The sequence below is a fragment of the Meriones unguiculatus genome, chromosome 5, assembly GCF_030254825.1.
Source record: "Meriones unguiculatus strain TT.TT164.6M chromosome 5, Bangor_MerUng_6.1, whole genome shotgun sequence".
NCBI classification, from domain to species: Eukaryota; Metazoa; Chordata; class Mammalia; order Rodentia; family Muridae; genus Meriones; species Meriones unguiculatus.
The window spans coordinates 65,835,348-65,858,055 of NC_083353.1; positions in this window are offsets into that span (position 1 = coordinate 65,835,348).

Consider the following 22,708-nt stretch of genomic DNA (forward strand, 5'->3'; position numbering starts at 1 on the left):
GCGAATATTTGTCTTCTCAGGAGATTTCGTTGCAAGCAAATTTTTTTGTGTTCTGGGGTAATTCGTTGGAAGCGAATTTTTTGTGTTCTCTGGTGATTTCGATGGAAGCAAATTTTTCAAGTAGGGGGTCATTTCGTTGGAAGCAAATAGTTTGTGCTCTTGGGTGATTTCGTTGGAAGCGAATTTCTTGTGTTCTGGGGTAATTTCTTTGGAAGCGAATTTTTTTGTGCTCTGGAGTGATTTCATTGGAAGCGAATATTTGTGTTCCTGAGTAATTTTGTTGGAAGCGAATTTTTTGTGTTCTGGGGTCATTTCGTTGGAAGCGTGTTTTCTGTGCTCTGGAGTCATTTCGTTGGAAGCGAATTTTTTGTGTTCTGGGGTGATTTCGATGGAAGCGAAAATTTATGTTCCAAGGTGATTTCTTTGGAAGCGCATTTTTTGTGCTCTGGGGTGATTTCCTTGGAAGCGAATTTTTTGTGTTCTTAGGTGATTTGGTTGGAAGCAAATTTTTTTGTGCTTTGGTGTGATTTCGTTGGAAGCGAATTTCTTGTGTTCTGGGGTAGTTGCTTTGGAAGCGAATTTTTTGTGTTCTCGGGGTATTTCGTTGGAAGCGAATTTTTTGTGCTTTCGGGTGATTTCTTTGGAAGCGAATTTCTTGTGTTCTGGGGTAATTTCGTTGAAAGCGAATTTTTTGTGTTCTCGGTTTATTTCGTTGGAAGCGTTTTTTCAGTTTTATGGAGTCATTTCTTTGGAAGCGAAATTTTTGTCTTCTAGGGTGATTTCGTTGGAAGCGAATTTTGTGTGTTCTGGAGTGATTTCGTTGGAAGCAAATTTTTGAAGTAGGGGGTCATTTCATTGGAAGCATGTTTTCTGTGCTCTGGAGTCATTTCTTTGGAAGGGATTTTTTTGTGTTCTGGGGTGATTTCGTTGGAAGCGAATTTTTGTGTTCTGGGGTAATTTCTTTGGAAGCAATTTTTTTTGTTCTGGGTGATTTCCTTGGAAGCGAATTTTTTGTGCTCTGGGGTGATTTTGTTGGAAGCGAATGTTTGTGTTCCCTGGTGATTTTGTTGGAAGCGAATTTTTTGTGTTTTGGTCTGATTTCGTTTGCAGCGAATTTTTTGTGTTCTCTGGTGATTTCGGTGGAAGCAAATTTTTCAAGTAGGGGGTCATTTCGTTGGAGGCGTGTTTTCTGTGCTCTGGAGTCGTTTCGCTGGAAGCTAATTTTTTGTGTTCTGGGGTGATTTCGTTGGAAGCGAATTTTTTGTGTTCTGGGGTGATTTCATTGGAAGCGAATTTTTTGTGCTCTGGGGTGATTTTGTTGGAAGCGAATATTTGTCTTCTCAGGAGATTTCGTTGCAAGCAAATTTTTTTGTGTTCTGGGGTAATTCGTTGGAAGCGAATTTTTTGTGTTCTCTGGTGATTTCGATGGAAGCAAATTTTTCAAGTAGGGGGTCATTTCGTTGGAAGCGTGTTTTCTGTGCTCTGGAGTCGTTTCATTGGAAGCGAAGTTTTTGTGCTCTGGGGTGATTTCGTTGGAAGCGAATTTTTTTTGTTCTGGGGTAATTTCTTTGGAAGTCTATATTTGTGTTTTCGAGTGATTTTGTTGAAAGGGAATTATTGTGCTCTGGGGTGATTTCCTTGGAATCGAACTTTTTGTGTTCTCGTGTGATTTGGTTGAAAGCGAATTTTTTGTGTTTTAGGGTGATTTCGTTGTAAGCGAATTTTTTATATTTTGGGGTGATTTAATTGGAAGCGAATTTTTTGTCTTCTGGGGTAATTTTGTTGGAAGCGAATTTTTTGTGTTCTTGGGTGATTTCGATGGAAGCAAATTTTTCAAGTAGGGGGTCATTTCATTGGAGGCGTGTTTTCTGTGTTCTGGAGTCGTTTCGTTGGAAGCGAATTTTTTGTGTTCTGGGGTGATTTCGTTGGAAGCGTGTTTTCTGTGTTCTGGAATCACTTCGTTCGAAGGGAAATTTTTGTGTTCTGGGGTGATTTCTTTGGAAGGGAATTTTTTGTGTTCTGGGGTGATTTCGATGGAAGCACACCTTTTCCGTTCTGGGGTAATTTCGTTTGAAGCCAATATTTGTGTTCTCGGGTGATTTTGTTGGAAGGGAATTTTTTGTGCTCTGGGTTGATTTGGTTTGAAGTAATTTTTTTCTATTCTGGGGTAATTTCGTTGGACGCGAAATTTTGTGTTCTCGGGTGATTTCTTTGGAAGCGAATTTTTTGTGTTCTTTTGTGATTTCCTTGGAAGCGAATTTTTTCTGTTCTCGGGTGATTTCGAGGGAAGCAAATTTTTTGTGTTCTGCCTTGATTTTGTTGGAAGCAAATTTTTCGTGTTCTGATGTAATTACGTTGGAAGAGAATGTTTTGTGTTTTCGGGTGATTTCGTTGGAATCGTGTTTTCTGTGCTCTGGAGTCATTTCATTGGAAGCGATTTTTTTGTGTTTTGGAGTGATTTCTTTGGAAGCGAACTTTTTGTGTTCTGGGGTGATTTCGATGGAAGCGAATATTTTGTGTGCTGGGTTGATTTTGTTGGAAGAGAATTTTTTGTGTTCTGGGGCATTTTCGTTGGAATCGAATTTTTCGTGTCTCAGGTGATTTCGATGGAAGCAAATTTTTGAAATATGGGTTCATTTCGTTAGAAGCGAATTTTTTGTGCTTTGGGGTGATTTCTTTGGAACAAATATTTGTCTTCTCAGGAGATTTCGTTGCAAGCGAATTTTTTGTGTTCTGGGGTAATTTCGTTGGAAGCGAATATTTTGTGTTCTCCGTTTTTTTCGATGGAAGCAAAATTTTGAAGTATAGGGTCATTTCGTTGAAAGCGAATTTTTTTTTGTGCTTTGGGGTGATTTCGTTGGAAGCGAATATCTTGTGTTCTGGAGTAATTTCGTTGGAAGCGAATATTTTCTGTTCTGGGGTAATTTCGTTGGAAGCTAATGTTTTGCTTTCTGGGGTGATTTCGTTGGAAGCGAATATTTGTGTTCCGTGGTGATTTTGTTGGAAGCGAATTTTTTTGTGTTCTGGGGTAATTTTGTTGGAAGCAAATTTTTTCTGTTCTTGGGTGATTTCGACAGAAGGAAATTTTTTGTGTTCTGGGTTGATTTCGTTGGAAGCGAATTTTTTGTGTTCTGGGGTGATTTCTTTGGAAGCGTGTTTTCTGTGTTCTGGAATCACTTCGTTGGAAGGGAAATTTTTGTGTTCTGGGGTGATATCTTTGGAAGCGAATTTTTTGTGTTCTGGGGTGATTTTGATGGAAGCAAACTTTTTCCGTTCTGGGGTAATTTCATGGGAAGCCAATATTTGTGTTCTCGGGTGGTTTTGTTGGAAGGGAATTTTTTGTGCTCTGGGTTGATTTGGTTGGAAGTAAATTTTTTCTATTCAGGGGTAATTTCGTTGGACGCGAATTTTTTGTGTTCTCGGGTGATTTCTTTGGAAGCGAATATTTTGTGTTCTTTTGTGATTTCTTTGGAAGCGAATTTTTTGTGTTCTGGGGTGATTTCTTTGGAAGCAAATATTTGTGTTCTCAGGCGATTTCGTTGGAAGCGAATTTTTTGTATTCTGTGGTAATTTCGTTGGAAGCAAATTTTTTGTGTTGTTCGGTGATTTCGGTGGAAGTGAATTTTTTGTGTTCTGGGGTAATTTCATTGGAAGCGAATTTTTTGTGTTCTCGGGTGATTTCGATGGAAGCAAATTTTTGAAGTATTGGGTCATTTCGTTGCAAGCGTGTTTTCTGTGCTCTGGAGTCATTTCATTGGAAGCGATTTTTTGTGCTCTGGGGTGATTTCGTTGGAAGCGAATATTTGTGTTCTCAGAAGATTTCGTTGCAAGCTAATTTTTTGTGTTCTGGGGTAAATTCGTTGGAAGCGATTTTTTTGTGTTCTCCGTTTTTTTTGATGGAAGCAAATTTTTTAAGTAGGTGGTCATTTCGTTGGAAGCGTGTTTTCTGTGCTATGGAGTCATTTCGTTGGAAGCGAATTTTTTGTGTTCTGGGGTAATTTTGTTGGAAGTGAATTTTTTTTGTTCTCCGGTTTTTTCGATGGAAGCAAATTTTTGAAGTAGGGGGTCATTTCATTGGAAACGTGTTTTCTGTGCTCTGGAGTCATTTGGTTGGAAGCGAATTTTTTGTGCTCTGGGGTGATTTAAATGGAAGCGAATATTTGTGTTCTCAGGAGATTTAGTCGCAAGCGAATTTTTTTTGTTCTGGGGTAATTTCGCTGGAAGCGAATTTTTTGTGTTCTCCGTTTTTTTCGATGGAAGCGAATTTTTTGTTTTCTGGGGTAATTACTTTCGAAGCGAATTTTTTGTTTTCTGGGGCGATTTCGTTGGAAGAGTGTTTTCTGTGCTCTGGAGTCATTTCGTTGGAAGTGAATTTTTTGTGCAATGGGGTGATTACGTTGGAAGCGAATTTTTTGTGTTCTGGGGTGATTTCGTTGGAAGCCATTTTTTTGTTCTCGGGTGATTTCGATGGAAGCGAATCTTTTGTGTTTTGGGTTGATTTCGTTGTAAGCAAATTTTTTGTGTTCTGCTGTGATTTCGTTAGGAATGAATATTTTGTGCTCTGGGGTGATTACGATAGAAATGAATTTTTTCTGTTCTGGGGTAATTTCGTTGGAAGCGTGTTTGATGTGCTATGGTGTCATTTCGTTGGAAGCAAATTTTTTGTGTTCTGGGGTGATTTGTTGGAAGCCAATATTTGTGTTCTTGGGTGATTTTGTTTTAAGGGAATTTTTTCTGCTCTGGGTTGATTAGTTGGAAGTAAATTTTTTCTATTCTGGAGTAATTTCGTTGGACCCGAACTTTTTGTGTTCTCAGGTAATTTTGTTGAAAGGGAATTTTTTTGTTCTAAGGTGATTTCGTTGGAAAGGAATTTTTTGTGCGCTGGGGTATTTTCTTTGGAATCGAATATTTGTGTTCTTAGGAGATTTCCTTGGAAGCGAATTTTTTTTTGTTTTGGCGTGATTTCTTTGGAAGCATGACTCTAGAGTCATTTCTTTCGAAGGAAAATTTTTGTGTTCTGGGATGATTTCGTTAGAAGCGAATTTTTTTGAAGTATTGGGTGATTTCGTTGGAAGCTTGTTTTCTCTTCTCTGGAGTCATTTCTTTGGAAGCAAATTTTTTTGTGTTCTGGGGTGATTTCGTTGGAAGCAAATATATGTGTTCTCAGAAGATTTCGTTGCAAGCGAATTTTTTGTGTTCTGGGGTAATTTCGTTGGAACCGAATTTTTTGTGTTCTAGGGTTGTTTCGTTGGTATCGAATTTTTTGTGTTCTTCGGTTTTTTCGATAGAAGCAAATTTTTGAAGTTGGGGGTCATTTCGTTGGAAGCGTATTTCATGTGCTGTGGAGTCATTTCGTTGGAAGCGAATTTTTTGTGTTCGGGGGTGAATTTGTTTGAAGCGAATTTTTTGTGTTCTGGGGTAATTTAGTTTGTAGCGAGTTTTTTGTGTTCTCAGGTGATTTCGATGGAAACAAATTTTTGAAGTGTGTTGTCATGTCGTTTGAAGCGTGTTTTCTGTGCTCTGGAGTCATTTCATTGGAAGCAAATTTTTTATGTTCTCGAGTGATTTCGTTGAAAGCGAATTTTTTTGTGTTCTCAGGTAATTTCGTTGAAAGTGAATTTTTTTTTGCTTTAGTGTGATTTCGTTGTCAGCGAATTTTTTGTGCTCTGTGGTGATTTCTTTGGAAGCGAATAATTTTGTTCTCAGGAGATTTTGTTGGAAGCGAATTTTTTGTTTTCAGGGGTGATTTTTTTCGAAGCGAATTTTTTGTGTTCTAGGGTGATTTTGTTGGAAGCAAATTTTTTGTGTTCTCAGGTTTTTTCGATGGAAGCAAATTTTTGAAGTAGGGGGTCATTTTTTTGGAAGCGTGTTTTCTGTGCTCTGACTCATTTCGTTGGAAGCGAATTTTTTATTTTCTGGGGTGATTTCGTTGGAAGTGAATTTTTTGTGATCTGGGTTGATTTGGTTGGAAGTAAATTGTTTCTATTCTGGGGTAATTTCGCTGGAAGCGAATTTTTTTGTGTTCTGGGGTGATTTCGTTGGAAGCGAATTTTTATGTTCTTGGTGATTTTGATGGAAGCAAATTTTTGAAGTATGGGGTCATTTCCTTGGAAGCATGCTTTCTGGGATCTAGAGTTATTTCGTTGGAATCGAATTTTTTGTACTCTGGTGTGATTTCGTAGGAAGCGAATCTTTTTTTTCTTGGGTGATTTCGATGGAAGCGTATTTTTTATGTTCTAGCATGGTTTTGTTGGAAGCAAATTTTTTGTACTCTGGGATGATTTCATTAGAAGCAAATTTTTTGTAGTATGGGGTGATTTCGTTGGAAGTCTGTTTTCTGTGCTCTGGAGTTTTTTTGTTGGACGCGAAATTTTGTTTTCTGGGGTGATATCATTGGAAGCGAATTTTTTGTGTTCTGGGGTGATTTCGTGGGAAGTGAATTTTTTTGATCTCGGTTGATTCGGTTGGAAGTAAATTATTTCTATTCTGGGGTAATTTCGTTTGAAGCGAATTTTTTGTGTTCTGGGGTGATTTCGTTGGAAGCGAATTTTTTGTGTTCTGTGTTGATTTCTTTGGAAGCGAATATTTGTGTTCTCAGGAGATTTCAGTGCAAGCGAATTTTTTGTGTTCTGGGGTAATTTCAGTGGAAGCGAATTTTTTGTGTTCTAGTGTGATTTCATTGGAAGCGAATTTTTTGTGTTCTGGGGTGATTTCGTTGGAAGTCTGTTTTCTGTGCTCTGGAGTTTTTTTTGTTGGACGCGAAATTTTGTTTTCTGGGGTGATATCATTGGAAGCGAATTTTTTGTGTTCTGGGGTGATTTCGTGGGAAGTGAATTTTTTTGATCTGGGTTGATTAGGTTGGAAGTAAATTATTTCTATTCTGGGGTAATTTCGTTTGAAGCAAATTTTTTGTGTTCTGGGGTGATTTCGTTGGAAGCGAATTTTTTGATTTCTCGGGTGATTTCGATGGAAGCAAATTTTTGAAGTATGGGGTCATTTCCTTGGAAGCATGCTTTCTGGGATCTAGAGTCATTTCGTTGGAAATGAATTTTTTGTACTCTGAGGTGATTTCTTAGGAAGCGAATATTTGTGTTCTCAGAAGATTTCATTGCAAGCAAAATTTTTGTATTCTAGTGTGATTTCTTTGGAAAAAAATTTTTTGTGCTTTTGGGTGATTTTGTTGGAAGCAAATTTTTTCTGTTCTTGGGTAATTTCGTTGGAAGGCAATATTTGTGTTCTTCGGTGATTTTGTTGGAAGCGTATTTTTTGAGTTCTGGGTTTAATTTCGTTTGAAGCGAATTTTTTCTGTTCTGGGGTGATTTTGATGGAAGCAAATTTTTTGTGTTCTGACGTAATTTCTTTGGAAGCGAATTTTTTGTGTTCTGGGGTGATATCGTTGGAAGCATGTTTTCTGTTTTCTGGAGTCATTTCTCTGGAAGCAAATTTTTTGTGTTCTGGGGTGATTTCAGTGGAATCGAATTTTTTGTGTTCTCGGGTGATTTCGATGGAAGCAAATTTTTGAAGTAGGGGGTCATTTCGTTGGAAGCTAATTTTTTGTGCTCTGGGGTGATTTCTTTGGTAGCGAATATTTGTGTTCTCAGGAGATTTCGTTGAAAGCAAATTTTTTGTGTTCTGGGGTAATTTCGTTGGAAGCGAACTTTTTTGGGTTCTCCGGTTTTTTCGATGGAAGAAAATTTTTGAAGTAGGGGGTCATTTTGTTGGAAGCTAATTTTTTGTGTTCAGGGGTGATTTCATTTGAAGCGAAATTTTTGTGTTCTGGGGTAGTTTCTTTGGAAGCGAATTATTTTGTGTTCTGTGTTGATTTCTTTGGAAGCGAATATTTGTGTTCTCAGGAGATTTCAGTGCAAGCGAATGTTTTGTGTTCTGGGGTAATTTCGTTGGAAGCGAATTTTTTTTGTTCTAGGGTGATTTCGTTGGAAGCAAATTTTTGAATTATGGGGACATTTCGTTGGAAGCGATTTTTTTGTGCTTTGCTGTGATTTCGTTGGAAGCGAATTTCTTGTGTTCTGGGTTAATTTTGTTGGATGCGAATTATTTTGTGTTCTGGGGTGATTTTGATGGAAGCGAATATTTTGTGTTCTGTGTTGATTTCTTTGGAAGCGAATATTTGTGTTCTCAGGAGATTTCGGTGCAAGCGAATTTTTTGTGTTCTGGGGTAATTTCGTTGGAAGCGAATTTTTTGTGTTCTAGGGTGATTTCGTTGGAAGCGAATTTTTTGTGTTCTGGGTTGATTTCGTTGGAAACCTGTTTTCTGTGTTCTGGAGTAATTTTTTTGGAAGCGAATATTTGTGTTCTGGGGTGATTTCGTTGGAAGCATGTTTTCTGTTTTCTGGAGTCATTTCTCTGGAAGCAAATTTTTTTGTGTTCTGGGGCGATTTCAGTGGAATCGAATTTTTTGTGTTCTCGGGTGATTTCGATGGAAGCAAATTTTTGAAGTATGGGGTCATTTCTTTGGAAGTGTGTTTTCTGTGCTCTCGAGTCATTTCTTTGCAAACAAATTTTTTTGTGTTCTGGGGTGATTTTGTGGGAAGCGAATTTTTTGAGTTCTAGGGGGATTTCGTTGGAAGCAATTTTTTCTGTGCTCTGCGGATATTTTGTTGGAAGCGAATTTTTTGTATTCTGGGGTAATTTCTTTGGAAGCAATTTTTTTCTGTTCTGGGGTAATTTCGTTGGAAGCTAATGTTTTGCGTTCTGGGGTGATTTCGTTGGATGCGAATATTTGTGTTCTAGAGTAATTGTGTTGGAAGCGAAGTTTTTGTGCCCAGGGATGATATCTTTGGAAGTGAATATTTTGTGTTCTCCAGTTTTTTCGATGGAAGCAAATTTTTGAAGTAGGGTGTCATTTCTTTGGAAGCTTGTTTTCTGTGCTCTGGAGTCATTTCATTGGAAGCGAATTTTTTATGTTCTAGGGTGATTTCGTTGGAAGCTAATATTTGTTTTCCCGGGTGATTTCCTTGGAAGCGAATTTTTTGTGTTCTGGGGTAATATCTTTGGAAGCGAGTTTTATGTCCTTTGGAGTCATTTAGTTAGAAGCGAATTTTTCTCTGTTCTGTTGTGATTTCTTTGGAAATGAAGTTTTGTGATCTGGGGTGATTTCATTGGAAACGAAGTTTTTGTTTTCTGGGGTGATTTCATTGGAAGCTAATTTTTTGTGGTCTGCGGTGATTTCGTTGGAAGCGAATTTTTTGAAGTATGGGGTGATTTTGTTGGAAGCGTGTTTTCTGTGTTCTGGAATCTTCGATGGAAGCGAATTTTTTGTGTTCTGGGTTGATTTCGTTCGAAGCTAATTTTTTGTGTTTTGGGCTGAATTCGGTGGAAGAGAATTTTTGGTGTTCTGGGGTAATTTTTTTGGAGGCAAATTTTTGGTGTCCTGGTGTAATTTCGTTGGAAGCAGGTTTTATGTCCTTTGGAGTCATTTCGTTAGAAGAGAATATTTCTCTGTTCTGGTGTGATTTCGTTGGAAAAGAATTTTTTTGTGCTCTGGGGTGATTTCTTTGGAAGCGAATGTTTTTGTGTTCTGGGGTAATTTTGTTGGTAGCGAATTTTTCTGTTCTCGAGTGATTTCAATGGAAGAGAATTTTTTGTGTTCTGGGTTTATTAAGTTGGAAACAAATTTTTTGTTTTCGGGGATAATTTCATTGGAAGTAAATTTTTTTCTGTTTTGGGGTAATTTCTTTGGAAGCCAATATTTTTGTTCTCGGGTGATTTTGTTGGAAGGGAATTTTTGTGCTCTGGTTTGATTTGGTTGGAAGTAAATTTTTTCTATTCTGGGGTAATTTTGTTGGACGCCAATTTTTTTGTTCTCAGGTGATTTCGTTGAAAGTGAATTTTTTTTTGCTTTAGGGTGATTTCGTTGGAAGCGAATTTTTTGTGCTCTGGGGTGATTTCTTTGGTAGCGAATATTTGTGTTCTCAGGAGATTTCGTTGAAAGCAAATTTTTTGTGTTCTGGGGTAATTTCGTTGGAAGCGAACTTTTTTGGATTCTCCGGTTTTTTCGATGGAAGAAAATTTTTGAAGTAGGGGGTCATTTCGTTGGAAGCTAATTTTTTGTGTTCAGGGGTGATTTCATTGGAAGCGAAATTTTTGTGTTCTGGGGTAGTTTCTTTGGAAGCGAATTATTTTGTGTTCTGTGTTGATTTCTTTGGAAGCAAATATTTGTGTTCTCAGGAGATTTTTGTGCAAGCGAATTTTTTGTGTTCTGGGGTAATTTCATTGGAAGCGAATTTTTTGTGTTCTCGGGTGATTTCGTTGGAAGCAAATTTTTGAATTATGGGGACATTTCGTTGGAAGCGATTTTTTTGTGCTTTGCTGTGATTTCGTTGGAAGCGAATTTCTTGTGTTCTGGGGTAATTTTGTTGGATGCGAATTTTTTTTGTGTTCTGGGGTGATTTTGATGGAAGCGAATATTTTGTGTTCTGTGTTGATTTCTTTGGAAGCGAATATTTGTGTTCTCAGGAGATTTCAGTGCAAGCGAATTTTTTGTGTTCTGGGGTAATTTCAGTGGAAGCGAATTTTTTGTGTTCTAGGGTGATTTTATTGGAAGCGAATTTTTTCTGTTCTGGGGTGATTTCGTTGGAAGCCTGTTTTCTGTGTTCTGGAGTAATTTTTTTGGAAGCGAATTTTTGTGTCTGGGGTGATTTCTTTGGAAGCAATTTTTATGTGTTCTTGGGTAATTTCTTTGGAGGCGAATTTTTTGTGTTCTGGGGTGATTTCGATGGAAGCAAATTTTTTCCGTTCTGGGGTCATTTCTTGGCAAGCCAATATTTGTGTTCTTGGGTGATTTTGTTGGAAGGGAATTTTTTGTGCTCTGAGGTGATTTTGTTGGAAGCAAATTTTTTCTGTTCTGGAGTAATTTCTTTGGAAGCCAATATTTTTGTTCTCTGGTGATTTTGTTGGAAGGGAATTATTTTTTGTGCTCTGGGTTAATGTCTTTGGAAGCGGGTTTTATGTCCTTTGAAGTCATTTAGTTAGAAGCCAATTTTTCTCTGTTCTGGTGTGATATCTTTGGAAATGATGTTTTTGTGATCTGGGGTGATTTCGTTGGAAGCAAATTTTCTGTGTTCTCGGTTGATTTCGATGGAATCAAATTTCTTGTGATCTGGGTTGATTTCGTTGGAAATGAAGTTTTTGTGATCGGGGTGATATCGTTGGAAGCGAATTTTTTGTGTTCTGGGGTGATTTCTTTGGAAGCGAATTTTTGGTGGTCTGGGGTGATTTTGTTGGAAGCGTGTTTTTTGTGCTCTGGAGTCATTTCGATAGATGCGAAATTCTTCTGCTCTGGGCTGATTTCGTTGGAAGCGAATTTTTTTTGTTCTAGGGTGATTTCTTTGGAAGCGAATTTTTTGTTTTCTGGGGTGATTTCGTTGGAAATGAATTTTTGTGGTCTGGGGTGATTTGGTTGTTAGCGAATTTTTTGAAGTATGGGGTGATTTCGTTGGAAGCGTGTTTTCTGTGCTCTGGAGTCATTTCCATGGAAGCAAATTTTTTGTGTTCTGGGTTGATTTCGTTCGAAGCTAATTTTTTGTGTACTGGGGTGATTTCGATTGAAGCGAATTTTTTGTTTTCTGGGTTGATTTTTTTGGAAGCGAATTTTTGGTGGTCTGGGGTGATTTCTTTGGAAGCAATTTTTTTGAAGTATGGGGTGATTTCGTTGGAAGCGTGTTTTCTGTGTTCTGGAGTCCTTTCGTTGGACGCAAATTTTTTGTGTTCTGGGCTGATTTCGGTGGAAGCGAATTTTTGGTGTTTGGGGTAATTTGGTAGTAAGCGGGCTTTATGACCTTTGGAGTTATTTCGTTAGGAGCGAGTTTTTCTCTGTTCTGGTGTGATTTTGTTGGAAATGAATTTTTCGAGATCTGGGGTGATTTTGTTGGAAACCAATTTTCTGTGCTCTGGGGTGATTTCATTGGAAGCGAATTTTTTGTGTTCTGGGGTAATTTCGTTGGAAGCAAATTTTTTGTGTTTTTGGGTGATTTCGATGGAAGCGAATTTTTTGTGGTCTGGGTTGATTTCAAGGGAAGCGAATTTTTTGTGGTCTGGGTTGATTTCCTCGGAAGAGAATTTTTTGTGTTCTGGGGTAATGCCTTTGGAAGCTAATTTTTTGTTTTCGGGGGTGATTTCGTTGGAAGTGAATTTTTTGTGTTCTGGGTTGATTTCGTTCAAAGCAAATTTTTTATGATCTGGTGTAATTTCAAAGAAGAGATTTTTTGTGCTCTGGGGTGATTTCGTTGGAAGCGAATATTTGTGTTCTCAGGAGATTTCATTGGAAAAGAATTTTTTGTCTTCTGGGGTAATATCGTTGGAAGAGCATTTTTTGTTTTCTCCGGTTTCTTCCATTGAAGCAAATTTTCGAAGTATGGTATCATTTCGTTGGAAGCGTGTTTTCTGTGCTCTGGTGTCATTTCGTTGGAAGCGAATTTTTTGTGCTCTGGGGTGATTTCGTTGGAAGGGAATATTTGTGTACTCAGGAGATTTCGTTGCAAGCGAATTTTTTGTGTTCTGGGGTGATTTCTTTGGACGCGAATTTTTTGTGTTCTCGGGTGATTTAAATGGAAGCTAATTTTTTCTGCTCTGGAATGATATCTTTGGAAGCGAATATTTGTGTTCTCAGGAGATTTCTTTGGAAAAGAATTTTTTGTCTTCTGGGGTAATCTCGTTGGAAGAGAATTTTTTCGATCTCCGGTTATTTTCAACAGAAGCAAATTTTTGATGTAGGGGTTCATTTTGTTGCAAGCGTGTTTTCTGTGCCCTGCAGTCATTTTTTTGGAAGCGAATTTTTGTGCTCTGGGGTGATTTCGTTGGAAGCGAATTTTTTGTGTTCTCTGGTGATTTCGTTGAAAGGGAATTTTTGTGTTTTAGGGTGATTTCTTTGGAAGCGACTTTTTGTGCTCTGGGATGATATCTTTGGAAGCGAATATTTGCATTCTCAGGAGATTTCGTCGGAAAAGAATTTTTTGTATTCTGGTTTAATATCGTTGGAATATAATTTTTTGTGTTCTTGGGATTTTTCAATGGAAGCAAATTTTTGAAGTATGGGGTCATTTCGTTGGAATTTTTTTTTCTGTGCTCTGGAGTCATTTCGTTGGAAGCGAATTTTTTGTGCTCAGTGTTGCTTTCTTTGGAAGCGAATTTTTTGTGTTCTCGGGTGATTTCGTTGAAAGCTAATATTTGTGTTCTCAGGAGATTTCGTTGGAAAAGAATTTTTTGTCTCCTGGGGTAATGTCATTGCAAGCAAATCATTTGTGTTCTCGGGTGATTTCGATGGAAGCAAATTTTTGAAGTATGGGATCATTCCGTTGGAAACGTGTTTTCTGTGTCCTGGAGTCATTTCGTTGGAAGCGAATTTTTTGTGTTCTCCGGTTTTTTTGATGGAAGCACATAATTGAAATAGGGGGTCATTTCGTTGGAAGCGTGTTTTCTGTGCTCTGGAGTCATTTCGTTGCACGCGAATTTTTTGTGTTCTGGGGTAATTTCGTTGGAACCGAATATTTTGTGTTCTCCGGTGATTTCATTGGAAGCGAATTTTTTATGTTCTAGGGTGATTTCGTTGGAAGCGAATTTTTTGTGCTCTGGTGTGATTTGGTTGGAAGCGAATTTTTTGTCTTCTGTGGTGATTTCAATGGAAGAGATTTTTTTATGTTCTAGGGTGATTTCGTTGGAAGGGAATTTTTTGTGTTCTGGGGTCATTTCATTGGAAGCGTATTTTCTGTGCTCTGGAGTCATTTCGTTGAAAGCGAATTTTTTGTGTTCTCGGGTGATTTCGTTGGAAGCGAATTTTTTCTGCTCTGGGATGATATCTTTGGAAGCGAATATTTGTGTTCTCAGGAGATTTCGTTGGAAAAGAATTTTTTGTCTTCTGGGGTAATATCGTTGGAAGAGAATTTTTTGTGTTCTCCGGTCTTTTCGATGGAAGCAAATTTTTGAAGTAGGGGGTCATTTCGTTGGAAGCGTGTTTTCTGTGCTCTGGAGTCATTTCTTTGGAAGTGTGTTTTCTTTGCTCTGGAGTCATTTCGTGGGAAGCGAATTTTTTGGGTTCTGGGTAATGTCGTTGGAAGCGAATTTTTTGTGTTCTAGGGTGATTTCGTTGGAAGCGAATATTTGTGTTTTCATGAGATTTCGTTCTAAAAGAATTTTTTGTCTTCTGGGGTAATTTTGTTGCAAGCGAATTTTTTGTGTTCTTGCTTGATTTCGATGTAACCAAATTTTTGAAGTATCGGATCATTTCGTTGGAAGCGTGTTTTCTGTGCTCAGGCGTCATTTCTTTGGAAGTGAATATTTTGTGCTCTGGGCTGATTTCATTGGAAGCGAATTTTTTGTGTTCTCGGGTGATTTTGTTGAAAGGAAATTTCTGTGTTCTAGGGTCATTTAGTTGGAAGCGAATTTTTTGTGCTCTGGGATGATATCTTTGGATGCAAATAATTGTGTTCCCAGGAGATTTCGTTGGAAAAGAAGTTTTTGTCTTCTGGGGTAATATCCTTGGAAGAGAATTTTTTGTGTTCTCCGGTTTTTTCGATGGAAGCAAATTTTGATAGTAGGGGGTTATTTCTTTGGAGGCGTGTTTTCTGTGCTCTGGAGTCATTTCGTTGGAAGCAAATTTTTTGTGTTCTGGGGCAATTGGGTTGGAAGCGAATTTTTTGTTTTCTCCGGTTTTTTTGATGGAAGCAAATTTTTGAAGTATGGGATCATTTCGTTGGAAGCGTGTTTTCTGTGCTCTGGAGTCATTTCGTTGGAAGTGAATTTTTTGTGTTCTGGGGGAATTTCGTTGGAAGCGAATTTTTTGTGTTCTGGGGTAATTTCTTTGGAAGCGAATTTGTTGTGTTCTTGGGTGATTTCGTTGAAAGCAAATTTTTTATATTCTAAGGTGATTCCGTTGGAAGCGAATTTTTTGTGCTCTGGGTTGATTTGTTTGGAAGCGAATTTTTTGTCTTCTGTGGTGATTTCAATAGAAGCGAATATTCTGTGTTCTCGGGTGATTTCGTTGGAAGCGTGTTTTCTGTGCTCTGGAGACATTTCGTTGGAAGCGAATTTTTTGTGCTCTGGCGTGATTGCGTTGGAAGCGAATTTTTTGTGTTCTCGGGTGATTTTGTTTGAAGCGAGTATTTTATGTTCTAGTATGATTTCGTTGGAAGCAAATTTTTTGTGTTCTGGGTTAATTTCATTGGAAGCGAATTTGTTGTGTTCTCGGGTGATTCCGTTGAAAGCAAATTTTTTATGTTCTAGGGTGATTTCGTTGGAAGCAACTTTTTTGTGCTCTGGGGTGATTTGTTTGGAAGCGAATTTTTTTGTCTTCTGTGGTGATTTCAATAGAAGCAATTTTTCTGTGTTCTCAGGTGATTTCGTTGGAAGCGTGTTTTCTGTGCTGTGGAGTCATTTCTTTGGAAGCTAATTTTTTGTGTTCTCGGGTGATTTCTTTGAAAGGGAATTTTTGTGTTCTAGGGTGATTTCGTTGGTAGCAAAGTTTTTGTGCTCTGGGATGATATCTTTGGAAGCGAATATTTGTGTTCTCAGGAGATTTCGTTGAAAAAGAATTTTTGTCTTCTGGGGTAATATCGTTAGAAGAGAATTTTTTATGTTCTCCGGTCTTTCCGATGGAAGCAAATTTTTGGAGTATGGGGTCATTTCGTTGGAAGCGTGTTTTCTGTGCTCTGGAGTCATTTCGTTGGAAGCAAATTTTTTGTGTGCTAGGGTGATTTTCTTGGAAGCGAATTTTTTGTGTTCTGGGGTAATTTCGTTGGAAGCAAATTTTTTCTGTTCTCAGGTGATTTCGATAAAAGCAAGTATTTGAAGTATGGGATCATTTCGTTGGAAGCATGTTTTCTGTGCTCTGGAGTCATTTCGGTGGAAGTGAATTTTTTGTGTTCTGGGGTGATTTCTTTGGAAGCGAATTTTTTGTCTTCTGGGGTAATTTAGTTGGAAGCGAATTTTTTGTGTTCTCAGGTGATTTCGTTGAAAGGTAATTTTTTGTGTTCTAGCATGATTTCTTTGGAAGCAAATTTTTTTGTGTTCTGGGGTAATTTCGATGGAAGGAAATTTTTTCTCTTCTGTGGTAATTTCGTTGAACGTGAATTTTTTGTGTTCTCGGGTGATTTCGCTGAAAGTGAATTTTTTTTTGTTCTACGGTGATTTCCTTGGAAGCGAATTTTTTTGTGCTCTGGGATGATATCTTTGGAAGCGAATATTTGTGTTCTCAGGAGATTTCGTTGGAAGCGAATTTTTTGTGTTCTGGGGTAATATTGTTGGAAGAGAATTTTCTTTGTTCTCCGGACTTTTCGATGGAAGCAAATTTTTGAAGTAGGGGGTCATTTCATTGGATGTGTGTTTTCTGTGCTCTGGAGTCATTTCGTTATAAGCGAATTTTTGTGGTCTGGGGTGATTTTGATGAAAGCGAATATTTGTATTCTCAGGAGATTTCGTTGCAAGCGAATATTTTGTGTTCTGGGGTGTTTTCGTTGGAAGCGAATTTTCTGTGTTCTCGGGTGATTTCGTTGAAAGGGAATTTTTGTGTTCTAGGGTGATTTCGTTCGAAGCGAATTTTTTGTGCTCTGGGATGATATCTTTGGAAGCAAATATTTGTGTTCTCAGGAGATTTCGTTGGAAAAGAAACTTTTGTGTTAAGGGGTAATTTCGTTGGAAGCGAATTTTTTGTATTCTCGGGTGATTTTGATGGAAGCAAATTTTTGAAGTATGGGATCATTTCGTTGGAAGTAAGTTTTCTGTGCTCTGGAGTCATTTCGTTGGAAGTGAATTTTTTGTGCTCTGGGGTGATTTCGTTGGAAGCGAATTTTTTGTGTTTTCGGGTGATTACTTTGACAGGGAATTTTTCTGTTCTAGGGTGATTTCGTTGGAAGCGAATTTTTTGAATTCTTGGGTAATTTCGTTGGAAGCGAATTTTTTGGGTTCTCAGGTGATTTCGATGGAAACAAATTTTTGAATAGGGGGTCATTTCGTTGGAAGCGAATTTTTTGTGTTCTGGGGTCATTTCGTTGGAAGCAATTTTTTGTGTTCTGGGGTAATTTCGTTGGAAGTGAATTTTTTGTGTTCTCGGGTCATTTCAATGGAAGCAAATTTTTGAAGTATGGTATCATTTCGTTCGAAGCGTGTTTTCTGTTCTCTGGAGTCATTTCGTTGGAAGCGAATATTTGTGTTCTCAGACGATTTCGTTGCAAGCGAATTTTTTGTGTTCTCCGGTTTTTTCGATGGAAGCAAATTTTTGAAGTAGGGGCCATTTCGTTGGAAGCTCGTTTTCTGTGCTCTGGAGTAATTTCTTTGGAAGGGAATTTTTTGTGCTTTGGGCTGATTTCGTTGGAAGCGAATTTTTTGTGTTCTGGTGTGATTTCGTTGAAAGGGAATTTTTTGTGTTCTAGGGTGATTTTTTTGGAAGCGAATTTTTTGTGTTCTGTGGTGATTTCGATGGAAGCAATTTTTTTCTGTTCTGTGGTAATTTGGTTGGACATGAATTTTTGGTTTTCTCCGGTTTTTTTGATGGAAGCAAATTTTTGAAGCAGGGTGTCATTTCGTTGGAAGCGTGTTTTCTGTGCTCTGGAGTCATTTCGTTGGAAGCGAATTTTTTGTGTTCTGGGGTGATTTCGTTGGAAGCAAATTTTTGGTGCTCTGGGGTGATTTGATTGGAAGCTAATATTTGTGTTCTCAGGATATTTCATTGCAAGCAAATTTTTTGTGTTCTGGGGTCATTTCGATGGAAGCAAATTTTTGAAGTAGGGGGACATTTCGTTGGAACCTTGTTTTCTGTGCTCTCGAGTCAGATCGTTGGAAGGGAATTTTTTGTGCTTTGGGGTGATTTCGTTGGAAGCGAATTTTTTGTGTTCTAGTGTGATTTCGTTGAAAGGAAATTTTTTGTGTTCTAGGGTGATTTCGTTGGACATGAATTTTTTGTTTTCTCGGGTGATTTCATCGAAAGGGAATTTTTTGTGTTCTAGGGTAATTTCGTTGGAAGCGAATATTTGTGTTCTCAGGAGATTTCGTTGCAAGTAAATTTTTTGTGTTCTCATGTGATTTCGATGGAAACAAATTTTTGAAGTAGGGGGGTCATTTCATTGGAAGCGTGTTTTCTGCGCCCTGGAATCATTTCGTTGGAAACGAGTTTTTTGTGCTCTGGGGTGATTTTGTTGGAAGCGAATTTTTTGTATTCTGGGTTAATTTCGTTGGAAGCGAATTTTTTGTGCTCTGTGGTGATTTCGGAAGAAGCGAATTTTTTGTGTTCTGGGATAATTTTGTTGGAAGCGAATATTTTGTGTTCTGGGGTGATTTTGTTGAAAGAGAATTTTTTATGTTCTAGGGTGATTTCATTGGAAGCGAATTTTTTTGTGCTCTGGGGTGATTTGGTTGGAAGCAAATTTTTTGTCTTCTGTGGTGATTTTGTTGGAAGCGAATTTTTTGTGTTCTGGGATGATATCTTTGGAAGCGAATATTTTTGTTCTCGGGTTTTCTTCGACGGAAGCAAATTTTTGAAGTGTGGGGTCATTTCGTTGGAAGCGAATTTTTTGTGCTTTGGGGTGATTTCGTTGGAAGCAAATTTTTTTGCTCTGTGGTGATTTCGTTGGAAGGAATTTCTTGTGTTCTGAGGTAATTTTGTTGGAATCGAGTTTTTTTTGTTCTCGGGTGATTTCTTTGGAAGCGAATTTTTTGTCTTCTGGGGTAATTTAGTTGGAAGCGAATTTTTTGTGTTCTCAGGTGATTTCGTTGAAAGGTAATTTTTTGTGTTCTAGCATGATTTCTTTGGAAGCAAATTTTTTTGTGTTCTGGGGTAATTTCGATGGAAGGAAATTTTTTCTCTTCTGTGGTAATTTCGTTGAACGTGAATTTTTTGTGTTCTCGGGTGATTTCGCTGAAAGTGAATTTTTTTTTGTTCTACGGTGATTTCCTTGGAAGCGAATTTTTTTTGTGCTCTGGGATGATATCTTTGGAAGCGAATATTTGTGTTCTCAGGAGATTTCGTTGGAAGCGAATTTTTTGTGTTCTGGGGTAATATTGTTGGAAGAGAATATTCTTTGTTCTCCGGACTTTTCGATGGAAGCAAATTTTTGAAGTAGGGGGTCATTTCATTGGATGTGTGTTTTCTGTTCTCTGGAGTCATTTCGTTATAAGCGAATTTTTGTGGTCTGGGGTGATTTCGATGAAAGCGAATATTTGTATTCTCAGGAGATTTCGTTGCAAGCGAATATTTTGTGTTCTGGGGTGTTTTCGTTGGAAGCGAATTTTCTGTGTTCTCGGGTGATTTCGTTGAAAGGGAATTTTTGTGTTCTAGGGTGATTTCGTTCGAAGCGAATTTTTTGTGCTCTGGGATGATATCTTTGGAAGCAAATATTTGTGTTCTCAGGAGATTTCGTTGGAAAAGAAACTTTTGTGTTAAGGGGTAATTTCGTTGGAAGCGAATTTTTTGTATTCTCGGGTGATTTTGATGGAAGCAAATTTTTGAAGTATGGGATCATTTCGTTGGAAGCAAGTTTTCTGTGCTCTGGAGTCATTTCGTTGGAAGCGAATTTTTTGTGCTCTGGGGTGATTTCGTTGGAAGCGAATTTTTTGTGTTTTCGGGTGATTACTTTGAAAGGGAATTTTTCTGTTCTAGGGTGATTTCGTTGGAAGCGAATTTTTTGAATTCTTGGGTAATTTCGTTGGAAGCGAATTTTTTGGGTTCTCAGGTGATTTCGATGGAAACAAATTTTTGAATAGGGGGTCATTTCGTTGGAAACGAATTTTTTGTGTTCTGGGGTCATTTCGTTGGAAGCAATTTTTTGTGTTCTGGGGTAATTTCGTTGGAAGTGAATTTTTTGTGTTCTCGGGTCATTTCAATGGAAGCAAATTTTTGAAGTATGGTATCATTTCGTTCGAAGCTTGTTTTCTGTGCTCTGGAGTCATTTCGTTGGAAGCGAATATTTGTGTTCTCAGACGATTTCGTTGCAAGCGAATTTTTTGTGTTCTCCGGTTTTTTCGATGGAAGCAAATTTTTGAAGTAGGGGCCATTTCGTTGGAAGCTCGTTTTCTGTGCTCTGGAGTAATTTCGTTGGAAGGGAATTTTTTGTGCTTTGGGCTGATTTCGTTGGAAGCGAATTTTTTGTGTTCTGGTGTGATTTCGTTGAAAGGGAATTTTTTGTGTTCTAGGGTGATTTTGTTGGAAGCGAATTTTTGTGTTCTGTGGTGATTTCGATGGAAGCAATTTTTTTCTGTTCTGTGGTAATTTGGTTGGACATGAATTTTTGGTTTTCTCCGGTTTTTTTGATGGAAGCAAATTTTTGAAGCAGGGTGTCATTTCGTTGGAAGCGTGTTTTCTGTGCTCTGGAGTCATTTCGTTGGAAGCGAATTTTTTTGTGTTCTGGGGTGATTTCGTTGGAAGCAAATTTTTGGTGCTCTGGGGTGATTTGATTGGAAGCTAATATTTGTGTTCTCAGGATATTTCATTGCAAGCAAATTTTTTGTGTTCTGGGGTCATTTCGATGGAAGCAAATTTTTGAAGTAGGGGGACATTTCGTTGGAAGCTTGTTTTCTGTGCTCTCGAGTCAGATCGTTGGAAGGGAATTTTTTGTGCTCTGGGGTGATTTTGTTGGAAGCGAATTTTTTGTATTCTGGGTTAATTTCGTTGGAAGCGAATTTTTTGTGCTCTGTGGTGATTTCGGAGGAAGCGAATTTTTTGTGTTCTGGGATAATTTTGTTGGAAGCGAATATTTTGTGTTCTGGGGTGATTTTGTTGAAAGAGAATTTTTTATGTTCTAGGGTGATTTCATTGGAAGCGAATTTTTTGTGCTCTGGGGTGATTTGGTTGGAAGCAAATTTTTTGTCTTCTATGGTGATTTTGTTGGAAGCGAATTTTTTGTGTTCTGGGATGATATCTTTGGAAGCGAATATTTTTGTTCTCGGGTTTTCTTCGATGGAAGCAAATTTTTGAAGTGTGGGGTCATTTCGTTGGAAGCGAATTTTTTGTGCTTTGGGGTGATTTCGTTGGAAGCAAATTTTTTTGCTCTGTGGTGATTTCGTTGGAAGGAATTTCTTGTGTTCTGAGGCAATTTTGTTGGAATCGAGTTTTTTGTGTTCTCGGGTGATTTCGTTGAAAGGGAATTTTTTTTGTGCTATATTGTGATTTGTTTGGAAGCGAATTTTTTGTGTTCTGGGGTGATTTTGTTGGAAGCGAATATTTGTGTTCTCAGAAGATTTCGTTGCAAGCGAATTTTTTCTCTTCTGGGGTAATTTCGTTGGAAGTGAATTTTTTGTGTTGTCCGGTTTTTTCGATGGAAGCAAATTTTTGAAGTATGGGGTCATTTCGTTGGAAGCGTGTATTCTGTGCTCTGGAGTCATTTCGTTGGAAGCGAATTTTTTGTGCTCTGGGGTGATCTCGTTGAAAGCAAATATTTGTGTTCTCAGTAGATTTCGTTGCAAGCGAATTTTTTGTGTTCAGGGGTAATTTCGTTGGAAGCAAATTTTTTGTGTTCTCGTGATTTCGATAGAAACTAATTTTTGAAGTAGGGGGTCATTTCATTTGAAGCGTGTTTTCTGTGCCCTGGAGTCATTTCGTTGGAAACGAGTTTTTTGTGCTCTGGGGTGTTTTCGTTGGAATCGAATATTTGTGTTCTCAGGAGAATACGTTGGAAAAGAAATTTTTGTTTTCTGGGTAATTTCGTTGGAAGCGAATTTTTTGTGTTCTGTGGTGATTTCTATGGAAGCAAATTTTTTCTGTTCTGTGGTAATTTCGTTGGACATGAATTTTTTGTGTTCTCGGGTCAGTTCGTTGGAAGCGTGTTTTCTTTGCTATGGAGTCATTTTGTTTCAAGGGAATTTTTTGTACTCTGTGGTGATTTCGTTGGAAGTGAATTTTTTGTGTTCTCTTGTGATTTCGTTGAAAGGGAATTTTTTGTGTTCTGGGGTCATTTCGTTGGAAGCCTGTTTTCTGTGCTCTAGAGTCATTTTTTTGGAAGCGAATTTTTTGTGTTCTGGGGTGATTTCGTTGGAAGCTAATTTTTTGTGTTCTCGGGTGATTTCTTTGAAAGGGAATGTTTTGTGTTCTAGGGTTATTTTGTTGGCAGCGAATTTTTTGTATTCAGGGGTGATTTCGATGGAAGCAAAATTTTTCTGTTTTGTGGTAATTTCCTTGGACGTGAATTTTGTGTGTTCTCGGGTGATTTCGTTGAAAGGGAATTTTTTGTGTTCCAGGGTGATTTCGTTGGAAGCTAATTTTTTTGTGCTCTGGGATGATTTCTTTGGAAGCAAATATTTGTGTTCTCAGGAGAGATCGATTGAAGCGAATTTTTTGTGTTCTGGGGCAATTTTGTTGGAAGCGAATTTTTTTGGAAGTATGGGGTGATTTCGTTGAAAGCGTGTTTTCTGTGCTCTGGAGTCATTTCTTTGGAAGCAAATTTTTTGTGTTCTGGGTTGATTTCATTGGAAGCGTATTTTTTGTGTTCTGGGGTGATTTCATGGAAGCAAATTTTTTGTGTTCTGGGGTAATTTCGTTGGAAGCGAATTTTTTGTGTTCTGGGGTCATTTCTTTGGAAGCAATTTTTTTGTGTTCTGGGGTAATTTCTTTGGAAGTGAATTTTTTGTGTTCTCGGGTCATTTCAATGGAAGCAAATTTTTGAAGTATGGTATCATTTCATTCGAAGCGTGTTTTCTGTGCTCTGGAGTCATTTCGTTGGAAGCGAATATTTGTGTTCTCAGACGATTTCGTTGCAAGCGAATTTTTTGT